We start from the raw sequence: 21,807 nt of genomic DNA on the forward strand, positions 1-21,807 counted from the left end.
CAGTCCATAAAAATCTCCCTTCATACTCCTGCAACTAGTTAGTGGGTTTGGTGCATGGCTCTCGTACACCCCTGCTGGTGTTATTTTTATGGCCAATTTTAGCAGATAAGAAGTGTTTGCATTCAGAATTACCTAATTTTCTAGAATGTTCACCATATCTATATAAACCATACCTTCTAATAAATGCTAAGAATATTTTTCACATTGAGAATGCCTGGTGTGTGTTATTCCTCCACATGTACCACGGGCACTTTTTCTTATACAACAAACAGTCCTGTCTTTATTTGATGAGCTTAACTGAATGAGTTCACAGAAGCCCGCAACTCAGATGCAAAAAATAGGTAAAGTAAAATCAGGTAAGTGACTGCAGCTTAATTTCTCTTGTAGCGCCCCTCTAGATAGCCAGGGGGAGCTAGACTAAGTTTCTAGGCAGAGGCTGAATAGCAGCCTGGACATGAGTCAGCCAGGCCATCTGGGGTCAGGACCACCCTTAGATATAATTGAGCCTGATCAGCAGGAAGTAAGTTAGTGTGTGTGGAAGATGGAATAGGAGGCTGGAGTGTGGAGCCTGGTAGGGGGCCCATACAAAGGGCCTACCTACAGGCAGGTGCTGGAAGAGGGGACCTCCACTGTGCCACCATCTACTGGGAGGGACATCCTGGGCAGCAGGGAAAGAGCCAGCCCAGCAGAAAGCATTAAGGCAGCCACCAACCGATAAAGCTCATAGGAAGGACAGTGTGAGTCACCTTACACCCCCTGGACCCCCTTGCCCAGGGAATACCCTTAGTACTGATGGGTGAAGAGAAGAATTCATCTGGGGTCTGAGGAGGTACACTGGAGAGCTGGAGTGCTATCAAAGAAGAGACAGATTTTTCTTTCTGTCTATAGACTTGCACATAGTTTGTCTCACCCTTAAATAAAATCACAAAAACAAGCCTAAGGACTGGTTACCATTTCAGTGTGCAAGCATGGAAGATGAAGATGCGTGTTGCCTTGATGTGCAGGACTGTAGGGGGACCCAAAAATTTAGCGTCTCCTAAGGGGGTAGTGCTACACTCCTCTAACCCAATGGGCTTTCACAGGTGGTTGAACTGCTACGTAACCTAGACGCACACGTAGATCTATGTTGTATAACTTTGTATTGATTGTTGTTGTTCCTCTGTGTCCATTGTGTTGTGCTGGTTAAAGTGGAGGTTTAGGCAAAACCTATTCTTATCCACATTCTAAAGCTATTTTATCTAATCCTGTAAAGAAAAGATATGTATATTTACCTATTCTGATGCTGTTCCAGTCTCCATTGGTGGCTTCTGTGCCCCTCCTTTACATTGAAGGCACCACTGACAGCTAATCCTAGGACCAAACTGGAGCAGCTTCCGAAAAGGTAAGTATACAGATGTTTTCTTTACAGGGTTATATAGAATAGCCTTAGAACAGGGGTGGGAGTAGGTTTATTTTTAGTTATGTTTTGCCTGAACTTCCATTTTAATTGTTTACTGGATACTTTGTGCCTCGTGAGGAGTAAGGTTTTGAGTCATCCCTATGAACCATATCTGCCAAATGATGGGTGATAGTGTGATTAGGTTCTGGAAAGAGAATGAAAACATTTTTACCATCAGTGAGCATTTGTAGTCACAGAGCTATAAATCCCTTAAGCCATGTATGTCGCCCCAGTATAGTTGAAGCTTGTTTGGCATGTGTGTCATTGTATGACTAAGTGGTTGTATCCAGTCATCCCTTAGGGGACTGTGAAAAGTGCTGGTCAGCACAGAAACGAAGGTGACATTTTTAACGTGTGATGGGTAATACAGGCAATAGGTCTAATAAAAAGAGATAGGAGTTTCCAGATGATTATGCTATTACCTGTGACACATGTCCAGAATTTACAGAATATATGATAACAGATACCCTTAATATGTCGGTGGACACAGCAATGCCTAAACCCATACCCTCCCCAGAAGGCACCTTGAATTTTAAAGTATGGAAAAAGTTACTTTCAGAGGGCAAATAATTAAACTGCAAAATATAAGTTATTTCCAGAAGCTATTGATAGTGGGAATCTAGAAAAGAAAAATACAGTTACATATCAGACAAAAAGGGAGATTTTTTTATTGTATACATGAAGAACCTAAAAAGTGTCCCTCATATACCACACTAGTAGGAGCTGGTTTATTAACCCTAAATACAGTTCTTATTGTGCCAGAAGTCCAACAAGTCCCAGCAACTGCCACCCTTTTTCCCCAGGCAGAAAAATTAGGGGACCGTCCACAATTTCCTGACTGTACATATAAAACAAAGGAAGATATGATTATGGATTTTTGTAAAAGGAATGAACACTGTAGAATTGTAAGGCAGATGCCAAAACAGAGGCTTAAAAATTAATTCAGGGAGCAAAAAAGTTGATTTAAGACTCTTGTTGGTCAAGGATGATTATTACAAAGAGCAGTGTTCCATTTCATCATCAAGTATTGAAAAGTGTTAAAACTAAATGGCCTATGTCCAGACTGCATAGGTATGAACTAGCTTTATTGGCCTCCCCCATTTTACCATAAGATGATGCACTGTATTTTGTCTGGCCATATGGACAAAAATGGGGAGTGCAGACATGTAAATGTGCACCTTTTTGTGTCTATTTTTATGATGATAGATTATGTACGTAATTGTGTATAATTAATGGAAGCTGAAGCACTGTCTATTTTGCCAGTAAACAATTCTACTTTAGAAGGAGAAGATATATACAATCTTTTAAATAAACACAAACTGTAGAGCAGAATATGGAACTTTAAAGGTGCTAAACAGGAAAAAGAAATGCAGACAAAATCAGTAAAAAACAATCAACATATAATATAAATTTTAAAAATCAAGCACACTCCACAATACAGTGCTAAAAACATATGGCTATCCACATGTATAACCAGACATACCCTGTGTGTAGCCCCCCCCCCCCCGCACAATATATATATATATATATATATATCTATATATATATATATTTTTTTTATATATATATATATATATAATCACACTTATGACATGGTGACATGGATAACATGGTGTAAAACTGTTCTGTTCGAGAATGATATCCTCACTGTTACAGGTTGAAAGTAATGAGGGGCGGCTACGTCTCTCAATGCATTTCACAAAAAGGAGTTTCTTTGGTTGATCAGAATCCTACCAAGCAAAGAACGAACATACATTCAAAGATAAAGTACATGATTATATTCCAGTAAATATATAGCATTTCAAGCAACATTTAATTACAAAATGGATACATCATACAATAAACACACATGTGGAATTGTATGATGTATCCATTTTGCAAGTAAATGTGTGTATATGAGGGATGTAAGTGTCTTTACAATCTATGATGTGGGAAAGAGGCAGGCCACCCACACAATGTACCAAGGTGATCAGTTAGTAAGGAATGGGACAACAATCACTTTGTTCGAATGTTGCAACTATATGCTAAAGTTCAATTTACTTTTGCTAGTCTCAATAGAACCCAGATACAAGTCATGTGCAATATTACAACCCTGTCCTGTTGCAAGAGCATCCACTTGTGGACTATGTAGGAGAAGTTTAAAGAGACTACAATGCCCAGGGGCGGACTGACCATTGAGAAACTCGGGCACTGCCCGAGGGCCCGTGGTCAGTAGGGGGCCCCATGAGATGCCCCTGGTACCTTTTTCATAGGATTTTTTGAGTTTGGGCAAGGACACACAAGCCCCATGATCCCCTATTGCCCGGGGGCCCCATGAGTTGTCAGTCCGCCCCTGACCCTACCTATAAACAACTTAAGATTAAAATACTTTTTTTGCTTTTTCCGAGGGAACAGAATTCCTGCTAGTACAAGTTACTAAAAGATCAGGAGCATTCCAGCCAGTTGAGGTGTACTTGGTGTTACCCAACCTGGAAGTACTAGGCAGATAAGTATACACACACATTCAACATTATCTAATTTTCTAGCATATTTACAATGTCTATATATTCTAGGAATATTTTGCACATTGAGAATGTCTCCTCTGTGTTATTCCTTTTGGTGCACACGTACCAAGGGCACTCTTTTTTTTATAGAACAAACAATCCTGTCTTTAGCATGGTAGAGCCCATGGAGCAAGAACCTAGAAGACCATACCCCATTACAAGATTGCAAGGACCACTCTTAGTATGCTTTTCACTAGGAATGGCTGTTGTGAATGGTGCTGGTCTACAATTAAATGTCAACGTCCCACATGTAAAATAGAGATATAATGTTATTATGTACCTGCAGCTACTGCATATGCTCCAGGTTTTGACCATTTTGAGTTATACAGTACCTTAGACTTTACAATACCTCCAGAGCAGAAATGGTATTTAGTGTCAGAGCTGCTGATCTTCTCACAGATACCTGCAAGTGTCCCACCACTAATAACTTATTTGTGGCTCCTACATGACAGCCACAAAGAAATTATTAGTGATGATAGACTTTCTGGGCCAGGTAGTGACTTCTGGTATGTTTGAAGATTACGGGAGGTAAGAGGAGATCACCAGCACTGTTACTTGATGTTGCGTCCAGGTCCTTATTCTTATGCATGCTCTGTAGAACACCTTAGACTTCTAAAGGGCAGAGCAGTCTCCTTCTCCCTTATTCATGTTTAAGGCAAAAATCAAGAGATCTGCCTAAGAACAACTTTTAAACTTGCAGAATATGTTCCCTTTTACTTAAAGCCCTCAGATGAAAGGTTTTGTAACTTGTAAAAATGCAAAGCCTGTTGTACAGTAATCAATAATTTGATTAACCGAAGATCTTACTTTTCTGAGAATGTAGGATGTGAATATGAAATCCTTGAATTTATAACTTTTGATACAATTCATGTGGTCTATGCCCTTCAATGCCCATCTGGGTTAATCCATGTTGGACAAACAAAACACCCTTTGAAAACAAGAATAGCTGAACATATGAAGAATATTAGGAAGGGATATAGTTACCATAGTGTATCCAATCATTTTTCATGCTGTCATGCGAGGCACCCATCCAAACTGCAGTTTTGAGGGATAGATCGAGTTTTTCCCTCTTGGAGGGTGTCCAATAGAGTTAGGGACCTCTCAAAGAGGGAAACAAAGTGGATTTATATGCCACATTCCTTGACACCTGGTGTTTTAAATATTGAGCTGGATAATAATTGCTACATTAGTGACTTCTAACTTTAGAATGATGGGGATTTGGTTATGGGTTGGATATTTTAATGGGTGGTTTTATATATTGACTTTTTATATATTTATTTTTATTATTATATGGTACTGTATATCACTTACATTTTTATATGATTTTTATATATTTTCATTTTTTGTTGGTATATGCCATTTTCATTGGATTAAGTGTTAGGTGGATTGGAGTCACTATGTACATCTCCTCTTTGCCATTAAGTAAGAATATGGGGGAGTGATGTATGTATTCATACATGTATATACCACATGCATTTTGATTATTGGAGTTCTTCCTTGCAAAAGGAAACACAGCAGGGTGCCAAGTCAGCGTGGATAAAGACAGTTGAACTTTATTCAAGAGGCACTTGCATGTAAATACTCCACAAACAGCATCACATGCAGTGACAAAGGACAGCTCTGTCTCCAGATTAATGGAGCTAGAAATCACTGCAGGGAGTGGTTAGAGACCTGTTGGAGATGGAGGTACACAGCGTCCCTCCGTGGGCTCTCTCCGAATGGCCGGGGTGTTTGACAGATGCTGTGGATGACAGATGGGTGGGCCGCAATGCGTTTCTGAGGTTCCGCTTCCTTTATCAAGCAAGCCCGCCCCTGGAACAAAAGGGAATATAAAGACTGTAAAATAAGCAGGAACCAACTGGGGGGAAAGGTGGGAGGAGTCAAAGGACCATAAAAAAAAGGAAGGAAGGAAGAAAAACTGATGTCATAGTCATCTGGGATGGTCCTTCATCTTCTATTGCACCCTTTATTCATTACTATAATAGTAATCAGTTGGGCCTCTGCTTTACTCATGTCAGCAGTCCAAAGTCCTTGGTCTTTTTGGACCTAGAACTTTCACACCTGGAGGGACGAATTGTGTCCACAATTCATTTTAAACCATCTGCTGGGAACTCCTATTTACACTTCAACAGTTGCCACCATCCCAAGTGGACTGAAAACATCCCCAAGGGCCAGTTCTGTAGATTACATAAGAACTATACTCAGGACTGTGATTGCATCTGTCAGACACCCTGGCCATTCTCCAGTGGGTCTCTCCCCACTCCCTGCAGCGATTGCCAGTTCCACTAATCTGGAGAGAGAGAGCTGTCCTTGCTCACTGCACTCCATCAAGATGCTGTTTGTGGAGTATTTACCTGTAAGAGTAAAGTTCAACTGTTTTTAGCCACTCTGACCTGGCACCCTGCTATGTTTCCTTTTGCATGTCTCCTGAGGGATTCCCCAATCCTTGGCAAGGAGCTGCTGGTAATTGAGTGTGTTTAATCTTCATCACCCACACCTTTCCTCATTTAACAACCATGTGGAGGGACTGATCTTTTGACACACACCATCCTCTACACAATTGCAAGTTTTTGTTACATTGTATTCAGTGACAATTGTTACCATTTATTATGTATATGGACTTGTCTATTAGTTCATCCTCCTTACCACACTCCATCATCATCTGAGTGCTGGATATGCTTGTTTTTTAATTAGTAATTGAATTGTTCTTTAACTGTTAACTCCTGGTCAAAGAGGGGTTGAATGCATTGGTGGAATTGGTTCTGGCATTGCGTGGTAGGACATCTGTTTAAATGAGCCGTTTAGGAGAGCTTTCCGTCCAGTGGTAATGCTGGACCAATGGCGGCAATGAGGAGAGTATATATAGGGGCAGTCATCGTGCTATGCAGCTACTGTATACCTATGACAGAAGTCAGACTTAAGTCAGAAGTGACGAAAATGTCAGGGTGAGGTTGCGCAGCAGCTGAATGAGAGGTCAGAACCGGAAGTGATGCGGGAAGTGACACGGGAGTGCTGGCTGAGAGGTCCAGCGGTCCAACAGTGGTGAGAGCACAACACCCACATTTGATGTCAATCCACAAAGTTATGATAAGCATTTTAAATATATATACTTTGTGAGTGGCTTTTTAATCCTATCAAATAAAACTTTGAATATTTGTTATTGTACCATTGGAGAATATATTTTATCTTTCCATGGCAATGATACCTGGTGGAGAGGAGCAAGGAGGTTTATGAAGTCTATACAGCCACACTTTAAGTGGAGGTTCAACAAATGATACGTGCCAACCATGAGAGTGGGAGGCATGTTGGTCTAGTGAGTGCATTCCCAAAAGGGAATGTTGTCTCGCAAGCATGTGGTGATATTGGTTTGGCATGTAAAGCAGCAAGAAGATTAAAGCACTTTAAGTGATACTCATATAATTTGATGGATTTATGTTAATTCACATAATTTGAAGGACTTATGTTAAGATGGACTTTTTTTGCAAGTTGCACTTAATTAATTCATATTTTTGATTTACTGTTCACAGTGCCACTGGGGAAGGTGTTTCTTCATATTAGTTGTCATTTTTTTAATTTAAGGTGTCAGCAGTGAATTATATTCACTTATTAATGTTAATCATTGTAAGAGGGTGATAATATTTTATTTATTCATTTATTTGTTTTAATTTGATCACCCATCTAGCTTGGAGGTTGAAGTATTGTTTGTTTTCAGGTATTTACTGTAGTAGCCAAAATGTTCTTAGCTTAAAAAGTAAAAATTAATGCAACCACCACAGTTACAGAATGGTAAGAAGCAAAGTATTACTTTTTGTTCTTGGGTTTTGTTATCCTTTCGGACCGGTTCACACCATGCCAAACACTGAATTGCACAGGAAAGCATTGTGCATTAATGTAGAATTCACGGGCGGCTCTGTTTTGAATTTTGAATCTCTTGATTTTGAATGAACTGAAATCACTCTGCACAACGTTGTGTCAAAAGCAGTGCATGCACTACTTTTAAAAATGCACTGTACTTTTGTATCATGCGATCCAGTGCTGGCAGGTGTGGGCAAATGCACTACATTTTTGACCTAAGTTTGGGGTGTAATTTTTATTTTTATTGATACCCACTGCAGATTGCAAAAGCAGTGCACTTTGCATGCGGGTTGAATCCCACAGGAACGTGCAGTCCTTTCTTGTGTGATTCAGATGCGAGCATGGTGTGAACCCTTAATCCCTTAAAGAATATGTCAACCCAAAATTTAATATTCCTGATGTGTGCCTGCTGTACCATGTACTTGTATGAGAATGTATCCTGTACTCTTTGTATTGCTTCCCGTGTGAAATCCTGCCAGACCCTCTGCTTTCCTATTTAAAATTGACCACACTAGGCAGCAGAGTACTCCTCTGCTGATAACTCTCCACCAATGATCAGACTTTTGCTGACAAACCCCTTCCCCCTGCACAACCATTCACTGGGAAAACCGGTGTACTGATGTTTCTCCTCCCCTACCTTTCTGAGCTTCTTATGCAGCTGAGAACAGAGGGAATTTGATCACTTATATAAAAGGAGAAAAAAAGGGCATTTATAATGTACAATACACAAATGTGTTGCTTTTAATTTCTATTTTAACTTAAATGGGTTGTTTAACAAGGTGAGAGTTTACATATACTTTAAATTCCATGGCAGGTAAAACAACAAACATATAAAGATTTCAACAGTGTAATTAGTTGTTTATCTGGATTTCAACTTCAAAGTTTGAATATAATTTGTTTTTGTTCAGGTACATTTTAACGGTTGAAAAAAACCTCCTTGTAATTTTTTCATTTGATAACTGACAACTCTATAAGCTGTAACCATTTTTTTTAACTTATTTTTTGCTTAGAGAAATAAAACAGAGAAAACTTATGAAAGCATTGGAAGCCCAGACGGAGTCTATACATATCACAAAGCATCCTGGCTCCTCCAACAACACAACTGCCAAAGTAAATGGAGTGTCATTTAATGCAGGCTACAATTTATTTGAAAGATAACCTCAAATACCAAAGTTGTAACCATTGGATTCCTTGTTAGGCCTTCGTGCTATCTACATGGCATATTCTAGCAATAAAATGTAAAATCATAGTAATCTTTGCCTCTGCAGTAGATGGTTTATAGCAATCATGACCGTGTTGGTAAATAAATACATTTGACTGCCGGTGTCAGTGTAAGAAATACCCATGAAATATCGGTGTTAAGGTGAGACCAGGTAGAAGGCAATTTACACTCTGATCATTGCCTGCTGTCTGGCTTTTAAATGTTGTATTCAGGGGATATAAAAATGATTCATACAAATGCACCAACAAAATAAACTTTATTACACATATATTTCTAGACAAGAGCTTCAGCGGAAAAGATTCAGAGGAAAAAAAAAATGTGATCACGAACAAATGCCATGTAGCTTTATTGCCTGCCAGAGTTATTGATTCAGAGGTGCAAGAAGATGTCAATACAACCTTTAAGTCAGCACGGGAGCTTTTAAATTTCAACTGTCGACTGAAGATGATCAGACTGCAGAAACTTTAGATATCAGCTGTCTGAAGCACATAATATCTTGCAGGATTTTAAAGATGTGGATTATAATGAAGGTGTCAACTAGTGATGGGCCAAACACTTGTTCAGTTCATGGTCAAACATTTGAACCTCACAAAAGTTTCAACGTGAACTTCAAACAAAGAGGACAATTCACTAAGCGGTATCTTACAGCTACTAAAAATATTCTTTAACATGTCAGCTGTCAGTGGGGTTCCCAGCTGACAACTAAATTGCTGACATTGCCTGGCACTTAAAAAAAACATAAGGAGTTCCCCACCCATCCATACTAAGCCCTTCAGGTCTGGTACGGATTCAGGGGGGGAACCCCCAACGCCAAAATGTGTAAAAAAAAATGGTGTGGGAGTCCCCCCAAAATCCATACCAGGCCCTGATCTGAGAATGAAGCCATGCAGGTCAAGAAAGGGGGGGGGGCGAATGTCCCATCCTGAACCATACCAGGCCACATGCCCTCCCCCCCCAAAGCACCTTGTCCCTATGTTGATGGGGACAAGGGCCTCTTATTCACAACTGTGCTCGGTGGTTGTGGGAGTCTGCATGCGGGGGGCTTATCGGAATCTGGAAGCCCCCTTTAACAAGGGGGCCCCCAGATCCCAGTCCCCCCCCATGTGAATAAATATGGGGTACATGGTATCACAACTCATTCAAAAAAAGTGCAGTTTAAAAAATGTCAGTAGACAGTCTTTGACAAGTCCTTTATTAAAAACAAAAATGTAACAAAAATGTCTCCCAAAGTAGATTCGACGTCTATCATGATGCCTGCCGCCATCGCCTTCTGACAGCTGCGCCGACATAACAGTTCTTGAATACTGCTATGACCCCACCCCCTTGTAAAATCATCATGCACTGTGATTGGCCAAAGCATTGTACCTGACCTGTGGTGCAATCGAACTTATGTTCGACTCAAACATCAACCCAACACTAGTGTCAACCTAAAGACATGCCATCATTAGGTAATGTTCAGGTTGCCAATTATTTATTTCAATTGCCTATGCTTATACATAACCTTAATGGGTTTTTCGGTCAGTCAGAATGGACCTATCAAGAAGGAAATATAAGTACTGTCACAGCAAATTTCTGGGTCATTCGTCCAAAAGGCTGGCAATCGTAAAAATAATGTTAACTGTTAATTTTTAATTTTTGTATTCTTTTTATTTACACATCTCTGCCACACTGCACAGACATTGCCAATTCCTAGTTCTGTTTTACTGCTTCCATGATGACTGCACTGCTAATAGGACAGAAGTTATTATGCTGAATTATTGTCTAATGAACAAGATGGTAGTAGACATGGCTTAGGGAGTTGGTTTGCTGGATCAAGAAATACGTGTGTCACAATAGAAACACAGGTGCGGCTACTGCCTGACTGTACAATGTGGCAGATGTGTGTAGCAGGGTCCCATCCCCTATTATCTAAGTCCTCCTATTTTAGTGGTGAAGGCCCTGTCACTCGGATGAGGTAAGAGCAGAGTATTAAAAGGAAGCGTGGTTAAAGGGTAGTGGTCAAAAGGAGAACTGAAGAACGCAGAATAAAAGGCATGGACCACCCTGCTTTGGAGGGAAAGGCACCTAAATGGAAATATAATGAAGATCTACTGCCGCATGCAAACTAAGATAGTATCCTGAGTACCACAGCTCTCCTCCTGTGACACCCAACAATGGGATAAGTTTTATTTGCACTTTACCACATTTAATTTTGTTTACCTACACCATACTCCCAGTTGCACATGCCTCCTATGATATTGGAAGCTCATGATGCCTTGTACTCCCTGTGGAATCCAAGTTGTAAGTGCTGGTATGTTATAGGTTACCACATTAACTTGAGGTTCTCAGTAAGCATGTGATCTGGGTGACAAAACTGCTTCTCCATAGGGAACAGCTTAGGAAGCGTTGTCACCCTAGGACTGGAAACTAAGGCAGGCCTCCGATGGTGCGAATTTCTTTCCTGCAACCACAGTCACAGACAGTGTTGACAGGGAGGGGGGGGGGGAGCAGGAGAAGACAGTGAATTTTGCTAGTAGCTATAATAGCTGCTAGTGATAATCGCATGTAAAATCCAGCAGGCTGGTTGTATCCAAGTTGATTGATTGATCAACCTGCTACATTCAGCCTTCCCATACATGGTTTGAGTCTTGGACTGTTCCTGCTGAACCAGCTGAGATTTGAACCATCTATAGCAGGCTAAAAGAATTAGTATAATTGCTAGACAAACAAAATTAAAAAAAAAACTGAGAAAAGAACAGTCAAACAATAATGTTGCTAGAATGAGTGGGGGATAAGCTACTATTTAATACATTTCTATTATTATGTTTAGTTGCATTTTAACTATCTTGAAAAGAAATCAATTAGATAACATCATTAGAAAAATTAGTGAAGAGATTTTAATGGATTGTTTTCTTTTCATTTATGAGAAAAGTATTCAGCAAGCTCTTTATTATAGCATTTATTTGTTTTAATTTAATGCTTTTGTTCCCAAAATAAACAATGTAAGTCTACCTAGAACTATTGCTGTAATAAAAAGAAATGTATTTTTAGTGGAAAAATATGTTGTGAACATCTGGTACTGACAAGGTCATGGAGCTTGGCAAGAAAATATATAAATAATATGAAACACTGCAGCATATGCAGGTAATTCATCTGCCTTAAGGTAAAAAAAAAGCAAAAACAAAAAATAACAGCAAAATTCTTTCACTTCAACAGATATGTTTCTATACATTTTTACAAACTGTCATTAAAAGTAGGAACATGTTAAAGGGCATCCCCATGCTAATCTATCAAGTAGGGATTGAAAACGCAAGGGGAGTGTAGCATGCAAATGATATACCTCTGCACTTTGATCCTCTGATCCATCACATAAATTGCACCTGTGGTTTTGGAGAACATAATATTCTGTAAAGGAGGCGGCTAGAAAATGTGTTTAGATAATGTGTTTTTCCATTATGAATATTGTATTTTGTAGGGTGAAATTCAACTCACCATTCCACATTAATAATATGGTCGCTTCAAAGAGGTTAGGTAGAGGAAGAGATTGCTTAAACTGATGTACCAGTGTGCTGAATGACAATAAAGACTGTTAGCCCTAGCTTTTCTACACCCTAATCTGGGTATTTTGCAATGATTACAGGCAAACAGTATGGGGGACACAGGATTAGATACAGTTCTTTATCAAGACCATCTTCACAAGGCACAAGGCTTCTCTTTAATTTTCTGATTTAAAGCTGAGCTCTAGGCAAATATAAAATATAAATTAATGCTGCTCTGTAATGATTATTACATCCTTAAATATGTGCAGTGTAAATACCTGAAGTTGACCTGGTATCAGTCACTTACAATGCACTTTACAGCAGAGCTCAGCAACACAATGAGCCAATCAGTTGTGCTGCAGTGCTCATGTGCTAACAAAAAACATGTTGAGAGAAGGAGAAAACACAGTGACAATCAATATGCTGCTTTCCTTTCACTGCCCAATTACAGGCTGGAGGAAGGACAAGACCTGCAAATGTTATTTAATTGAAGCAGAGTCAAATTAGGTCTCCAGCCAGGCAACACCATTCCTGTGTTTCAGACTTTGCTAATATCAGAACTGTGTAAACATAAATAAACTGCAGCACACCATCATAAGGAAGAAAAAGTCACAGTCAAGTGATGAAACACGTCAGTAGCATGACCAAGCAACGTCATCACATACAAGCGGAACCGGAAGTGAGCCATCTTATGCATGTAACTGGTTTTAATGCTTTTCCTTAAGGGGTCAGCTAATATATTAAAGAGGCGATTGTTCCGTGTGCACTTGAATTAGAGCAACTATTTTGTGAGTGTTATTTTAATTTTGCTTTTTAACAAATGGGATTGCTTTCACTATACAGTATACTGCACTATGAGAGATTTTTTCTGTTTCTGAGCTAATACTACTGGAGAAGGAATTTGCGGCATATAGGGTGCATAGAAGAGTTTTACATCTGGAGAAAGCAAAAGCAGTGACCCTTCTTAAAGGGCAAGGCGCACTTAGACCTTACTATAGAGTGGGTCAAGTATATAGGTAAGCACTTGGTGTGGATGGTGGAGGAGACTGGCACTAATGATGAAAGATAAACACAGGTGGCACATTCACAGTGAAAGAGGAATACGGTGATAAATATTAAATCGAACACACACAAGACATAATTGTTTGGACTTTTATTGATTCAAAATCAGTATGGACATTTATCTTAAAGTTATTTATGTATGGATTAGGATTTGATGCATTTATGGACATACACATGGATTAAAAACTAGTGCAATATCCCCATATATAAATATCACATCCCTAGTGGTATAATGATACCCAAATGATAACTCTTAAGCTATGCAGATATACAAATAATAATAATATAAATAATAATGAATGAAAAACTAGTGCAATATCTTCATATATACATAATATATCCCTGGTGATATAGTGATAAACAACTAATATCTCTTAGACTGTGCAAAAGTGATACTAAAATACAATTAATAATACCAATTTACATGAAATATTAATTACAATAAATTAAATAGTGATGCCACACTGTGCAAAATTATAGAAAAGTGTTCAAATAATGTCACTCCATGCTACAATAGTGCTCTTCGTGAAAATCTTGACGTGACTCCCCTCAATAGCAGAAATGTCCCCTCACCTTCCACATTCGACCCTTGCGGGTCACAGAGCTTTTTATATATATATCTCTGCCAGATATTAATCTCCTCCACTGCCTCCACCGACCTTGATCCTCCTCCAGGCAGTAAGTAACACTCCAATAACTCCCCTCATACAACGAATTCCTTTTGCAAATGTATGTCTTAAACTATGCATTTGGAGCAACTTACATACATACAAATCAATAGATTCCCATCCCAATCTATTGATTTGTATGTATGTAAGTTGCTCCAAATGCATAGTTTAAGACATACATTTGCAAAAGGAATTCGTTGTCTGAGGGGAGTTATTGGAGTGTTACTTACTGCCTGGAGGAGGATCAAGGTCGGTGGAGGCAGTGGAGGAGATTAATATCTGGCAGAGATATATATATAAAAAGCTCTGTGACCCGCAAGGGTCGAATGTGGAAGGTGAGGGGGCATTTCTGCTATTGAGGGGAGTCACGTCAAGATTTTCACAAAGAGCACTATTGTAGCATGGAGTGACATTATTTGAACACTTTTCTATAATTTTGCACAGTGTGGCATCACTATTTAATTTATTGTAATTAATATTTCATGTAAATTGGTATTATTAATTGTATTTTAGTATCACTTTTGCACAGTCTAAGAGATATTAGTTGTTTATCACTATATCACCAGGGATATATTATGTATATATGAAGATATTGCACTAGTTTTTCATTCATTATTATTTATATTATTATTATTTGTATATCTGCATAGCTTAAGAGTTATCATTTGGGTATCATTATACCACTAGGGATGTGATATTTATATATGGGGATATTGCACTAGTTTTTGATTATTTAAGTTGAGCGCTTCACCACTTATATTATTTTTGTTTTACATATCTTGCGGTATAGAGAATTAGGTGATAGCAGCTAACTCACTAGGTTCTGTGGAGCGCAGGGGGATTTCTGTATATTTATACACATGGATTAATCACTTTTTAGGAATCACGGTGGATAATAAGACACAATGTTGCACTTTATTTATGTTTTAACAAGTTTCATTTATTGGTCACTTTTTAGATTGGTAGCATGGAGGATACTTTTTAAAAATCTCAAAACTGCCTGAAATGAAATGCTAATCCCCTGACAGGTAAAATATTTCCCATATGTATTTTATCTGTGTATTTAGCCTGTTTGCCTGGAATTCAGCTTATAAAAGTAAATCAATTTTTGTTGAGAAAAAACAATCCCCTCTGGGTGTAAATATACAGTGAAAGGATTTTAACAAACTTTGTTACAGATTCTTGTCTGCTCTGAAGAAAAAGCTGTTTGTCTACATCGATGTGTAGAGTGAATCAGAATGGGAGTGACATTTTCATTATTAATCTGCTGATGCATGTGCAGTGTTCTAGTGAGGAAACTTGCAGTGTCTCCATCCCTTTACAAGTGATTACCTCTTTGGGAGTATCTCAACAAAAATCACAGAGCCAACCATACAAGCAGGAAAACCAATCATACAAGCATTTCTGAGTGAGTTCCATATACCAACTATGTACTCCAGGTTTCCAGGTTGCCATATTATTCCTTTAAACTATTTACATATTACTGATATTATGCTAATTGGTATGTGCTGTATATTTCTCAAGCCATTGAATATTGGTATCACGCTTGCTTTACACCAATCAGCTGGTACCATTCCAGTCAGTAAGTTTTCCTTAAAAATTAGGAAAAATGGTTTGGCTATAACATGGCTAAGTTCTGAAAGAACTCTCAGTTGTAAGCCATCTGGTCCTGCTGATTTTTTCACATTACGCATTTCTAGTCTTTTTTGAACACTGGTCTCTGTGCGTCACAAGGGTACATTCAATATAATGTTATTAAAGCTGTATTCCAGGAATTCGGCTCATTTGTAAAAATTGATGGCACACTATGAGTTAAGTCCAACAAGGTGCATGATATCTCCTGAATTTATTTCTATTATTTATATCTGACAGGTTTATATAGTATAGTATCGCTGCATTTCTGTGAGCCCAACAGTAGAGTCGCTGCAGCTGCTATGCCCACCCCCCTCCTTCTTCTGCCCAATAATAAAAATCTTGGTATCATGTAAACATATTCACAAAATACAAATGCTTCTCTGAATTGGCAGCTAAGGGGATAAGCAGTCATAGCTATTCTGTGTGTTTCTTTCCTTTCAGTGTCTCTCAGGGCATAGCAGTAAACTTGTCAAATGTAAATAATTCAGAGAAGTCCAGGAGATGTCATGCAGCTTGTTGGACTTAACTCTTAGTGTGCCTTCACTTTTTACAAAGTTGCCGAATTCCTGGAATTCAGCTTTAACATTGCTGTCTTGTTTATTATATCGCCCCCCTTTTCATTCACCCTAGACTGAGGAGAAAAATTTATTTAATACAGTTTCCTTTTCCCTGTCACTAGTGACCAACTTCCCCTGATTATTCTTTATGGGACCAATATGTTCTGACCTCACCTTTATACTAATATTATATTTGAATAACTTTTGGGGATTTTTTTCTCTCCTCTGCAATGTTTCTCTCATAATCTATTTTAGTTGCCCTGATCCTGCACTTGCATTTTTTTATTACATTCTTATAGTTTTGGAATGCCGATGCAGACCCTTTGGCCTTTTTTTTAAAAAAAGGACAGTTTTTCCTCATTTATATGCCTTTTTACATTGGTATTTAGCCACCCTGGGTTGACTTTTGTACTTTTATATTTGTTTCCCAATGAAATGCACTGATGAATGCCATTGTTTAATATTTTTTCTTAAAGCCCTCCCACTTCACTTCAGTGTTCTTTGCTTCAAGAATTTGATCCCATTTAGTGTCATGTAGTAATTGAGTGTGGCTTAGTAAAGTTGCCTCTTTTGAAGTTTAGTGGCCTTCCCCCTTGTCTTCCTTCCCTATAATTTATGTCAAACGTAATTACTCAGTCATCACTGTTTCCTAAGGTATCGCTTACTTCCACATCTGAAATCAGCTTTGTGCTATTTGTAATTAGTAGGATTACCAGAACATTATTTCTAGTTGGGGCTTCCACCATTTGACTCATGAAATTGTCCTTCATCCTGTTCAAGAAACAACCAGCCTTAGATGAGTGTGCAGTTCCATCTACCCAATCAGTATCAAAATAATTGAAGTCTCCGGTGATTATTGCATTGCCCTGCCTCCCTGCCATCTGTAATCGTGAAAGGAGATTAATATCCTCCTCATCCTTAAGGTCAGGGAACCCTATAGTATATCCCCACAATTAGTTTACTATTTGTTTTGTCCCTATAGTCTCCACCTTGTCACTAGCCCTGTTAGCAATGTCATCCCACATATTCACTATCAAAAAGCTCTTGACATAAAGGCATACCCCTCCCCCTCTTCTACCTTCCTTGTCACTCATATACAAGGAAGTCATGTAAGTTGTTAAACCAGGTCTCTGATATTCCCATCACACAGCAGACGTTCTAGTTCTTCCATTGTATTTATTTAGCCTTCTAGCATTTGTATCTTTTACCTTTTGGACCTAAATTTTAACATAGTAGACAAAAAGATCTGGGATGTGGAGATGTAAGCAATTTATTCTCTCCATATGCCTAATCCCACTCCACTCATTTTCACATTATAGATTAGTCTGGAATTGCCATACTATACTCATGTCTTCCCACTTCACCCGTCTCTACTTGATGGATTAGTATGGAGCTGACCTTTTAATGAGAGCCAACAAGCTATAACTTGAAATGTAAAAAGAACAAGAAGTACAGCTCCAAAACCTCTTACAGGCATTTAAACAATTATAAGCACTGTCTGCAGAAAATTTGAACTGTGGCTAATTGGTCCTTTATACAATTTCCTACAATTAAAACATTGCTTGATAATTTACTGGATAAGGCAAATGTGCCTTTTACATATATGTTTTACATACTGTATATGTTTTTAAATGTTGTTTTATCTTAATCCTGCTATATATTTTAAGTATCTTCATATTTTTAGCATTTTAACAAAAATATTATATATATATTGCAGCTTACCAGACCAGATATGGTGGCTGCATTATTTTTTTCAATCTAGGAATATTTTCAGCAAGGATAGAAAATAGCTGATGGTCTTCATAGAAATCCAACTAAAAAGAAAGTGCTAATAACATTATCTTTATTTTATTGTGTAAACTACTAGTCCCATTAATCCACCATGTGATGGAAATGAACAAAGGTAGACATTTTCAAAGTACAGCCTGTGTAAAATAGAGCAATAGGGTCTACAGCAAAATTTAAAAGTAAAAAAAAAAACTTTCCCAATTTCTATGATTGTAGTGACTTGTACGTACACAGGTTTGGATTTTAGTAGTTTCATGCTTTGTAAATTTACCAAACAAGTCACTATTTCCTTAGATCTATATTTATCCAGCCTTAGCTAAGGATGTACTATGTATAAGTGGTTTGTTGATTTTTCTGATTGCAAGTTTATGTTTCCCCACAAACCTGTAATACTCTTCTTGAGAGTAACTTATAGCTTTTGAACCATTAATTCTGCAGTTTGTGAAGAGTTCAAGAGAAGTTAGAAGTTCACATCCCAAGATTTATGAAAGCAATAACAAATGGTTTCCTTGTCTGTAATATATCATTATAGCTTAATTTACAAAATTCTACAGGTTAAAAAGTGGTAGTGTTTGCATTATTTGTATTTTTTTACATCATCGTGGTATAGAGTAAACTTCCTCAGTTTTTTCATATTGTTATACAATTCTGAACAAATCTCACCTGTTCATATGGGTTCAAAGATACATACATTTATATGTTTTGCACATTTAGTAAGACACTGTATATCCTAAAGATGACAACTAACTCCTAGATTGTAAGCTCGAAAGAGCAGGGCCCTCGAACTCCTCGTGTATTGTATTGTTACTGTCTTGTCTCATGTTATGTCCCCCCTTGCTACTGTACAGCGTTGAGCATACCCTTTGGCGCTATATAAATACTGTATAATAATAATAATAACTAACACTTTCCAAAACAGATACAACAATATAGTAGAAGTCACAGTGTAAGTTTCTGTTACTCTGTGTTAATAATTTTTTTTTTGTGAACCCTTGTCTGAACATAGTAGAAATGGTTTCTGTAAATAAAATTAATTTACTTCATGAAAACAATTAATAATTCCAAATTAAGACTAAGGGGTTTATTTACTAAAACTGGAGAGTGAAAAATCAGGCTGACTTCTGCATAGAAACCAATCAGCTCCTAACCTCAGCTTGTTCAGTTAAGCTTTGGCAATAAAACCTAGAATTTGATTGGTTCTATGCAAAGTGAGCCTGATTTTGCACTCTTCAGTTTTAGTTAATAAATCCCTAAGTGTCTGATAAAACAGAAGCATTGAGATATTTCAGGGTTTTCTCTCAAGGTGTAGTGATTTCCAGTGAGTTTAGACCAGCCGGGAAATTCAATTTCAAGGCATGATGGCCCACGTTTGTGTAAATCAAATGGTTACCCTCTCAGGTATGTTCACAACAGGTGCTCTCTCTAGTCTCCTGGCTCACTTTTGCAGTGCTGCTGTTCTTGCCTCAGGCTTAGTCCCTTGTCTGTTTTTTCATAGTGTCTCACAGCACCAGTATGCTCATATGCATACTCTGCATACTTCTCACAGCTACCTGCTGCTTGCGCCTGTGCCCTGTCCTCTGGGCAGGGGACCGCATGTCTCCTGGGTGGAGCACTGAACCACAGCCAGGCTCTTTATTATAAAGACAGTGTACACTGGCATGCACAGCCTGCTGGTCTCCAATAAAACTTGGACCCAGGAATAGAGACTTCTTCGAAGCCTCAGGACTTCAAAACCCAATTTAGGAATTACAAAGCTTAACCTTACTAACACAGTGACAGGGCCAAGCACTGTCACAGCATATATATTTTATCAATACAACAACAAGAAAGTTTGTTGGTGCTATCCACAAATTAAAGACATTGAGGTATGATCTGATCATTCTTGGATTGCTTCTCCTCCATTTTCTTCCACACAATGAGGTTGATTTACTAAAGGTAAATATACTGTCCTCTGCATGTGCAGTTGCTTTAGATCCGAGGGGAAGCTCTGAAATGAGGTAAAGCTCTGCTGATTTTTTTCATCCAATCATGTGCAATCAAAAATGCAGTTTTTTTTAATTTTCCTTGCATGTTCCCCTCAGATCTAGAGCAACTACACATTCAGTGCACTTGCAGTGCGCAGCATATTTGCCCTTACTAAATCAACCCCTAAGGGTGCATGTCCAGTGCTTAGGGGAGGGAAGGGAAGAGGAGAAGGGAGCAATAGGTAGACAGTTTTTATATTGTGTGCCAATATTAGCACATAGACAAGGTTTTCTAGCCTAGCCAATAGCTATGATCCAAAATCTACCAGCTGGATGGTGCTACTGTCTACATATATTAACCGTTGCTCAATCAGGGTGAAAAAAATGAAGGCAAGCTCATGTTAATTGCTTGTTTTACAAATGCCTTGTATTTTACAGTATGACATGTACACTGACTCTAATGAAATAACAACTAGAACCAAAACACAAAATTCAGTAATAAGCTGCAGCAGTAGCAGATTGCCTATGTTTTATTTTGCATTGTGCTGTTTGGCAGAAACTGATTCACATTAGCGATTGCCTGATGACAGAAAGGCTTATGCTTGTGTATGTTCAGGGGTGGACCTCACTGGTGTTAGATAATGAGCTTATGTGAAATCTCCATTACTACTGTAAATAATATTGTAATTATGAATATATTTCAGTTAGAGCTGTATCAGGGTGGGTGTGTAATATGTCTTCCCATAAGTCCCTGTTCTAAAGATAGTGGGAGATAATTTAAGTTGCCAGAGGGAATATTCTATTAATCACAATTTCTTTACTGTGTAACAGAAGTCTTGACACTCCTCTGCTGAGAATCCTCTTTCAGACAGTTCGGTGCCAGAGTTGGTTTATCTAACATTGGGACCCAAACCTGTTGGCTTCACAAATATCCACTTGAAAGGATCCCTCATTTAGATATGCAATTAAGGTGGTCAGCCTTTCATGAATACTTAATTTCCCAGAAAAAAGTCTTGAACTTTAAAGGGAGTTGGTGTATGCTGAATACAGGGGATTTGAAGTCAGCCAATTATGAAAGGGAATAGATTTTCCAACCAATCAGAGCTACTCCATGAAAGCTAATGGAGGAGAGGTCTATAACAATAGATACTAAATGGAGAGAGAGGTTCTCTTTGGAATACCAGTTAGGAGAATGGAGCCCGTATGTGCAGTTCCATGGTAATTTTGGAATATATCCCTTGCACTTATATCTAAAGGTATGCCTTATGTCCTTTCTGTCTCACTGTTTGTATTTTCTAATATGTTAGAGCTTTCTTAATAATGTTTCTTTTATGTAACTAGATATATTTGTTTTAGTTTAGACCTCCATACTATTCACCGATAAATTTTGGTTGCTGTTTTAAACCTTTCACTTCTGGGTAAGAACTCTTAATTTACCAAATCATATCAGATAAATATTATATTTCAGAATCTATAGATTTGGTCAACACTGGCCACTGCAGACTATGCCATCTGAACCAATTTTAAAATGGTATGAAACCCAAAAGCAAAAATTGA

This window comes from Staurois parvus, unplaced genomic scaffold (assembly GCF_062004578.1).
Source record: "Staurois parvus isolate SC_StPar_1 unplaced genomic scaffold, SC_StPar_1.0 ptg001302l, whole genome shotgun sequence".
NCBI lineage: Eukaryota > Metazoa > Chordata > Amphibia > Anura > Ranidae > Staurois > Staurois parvus.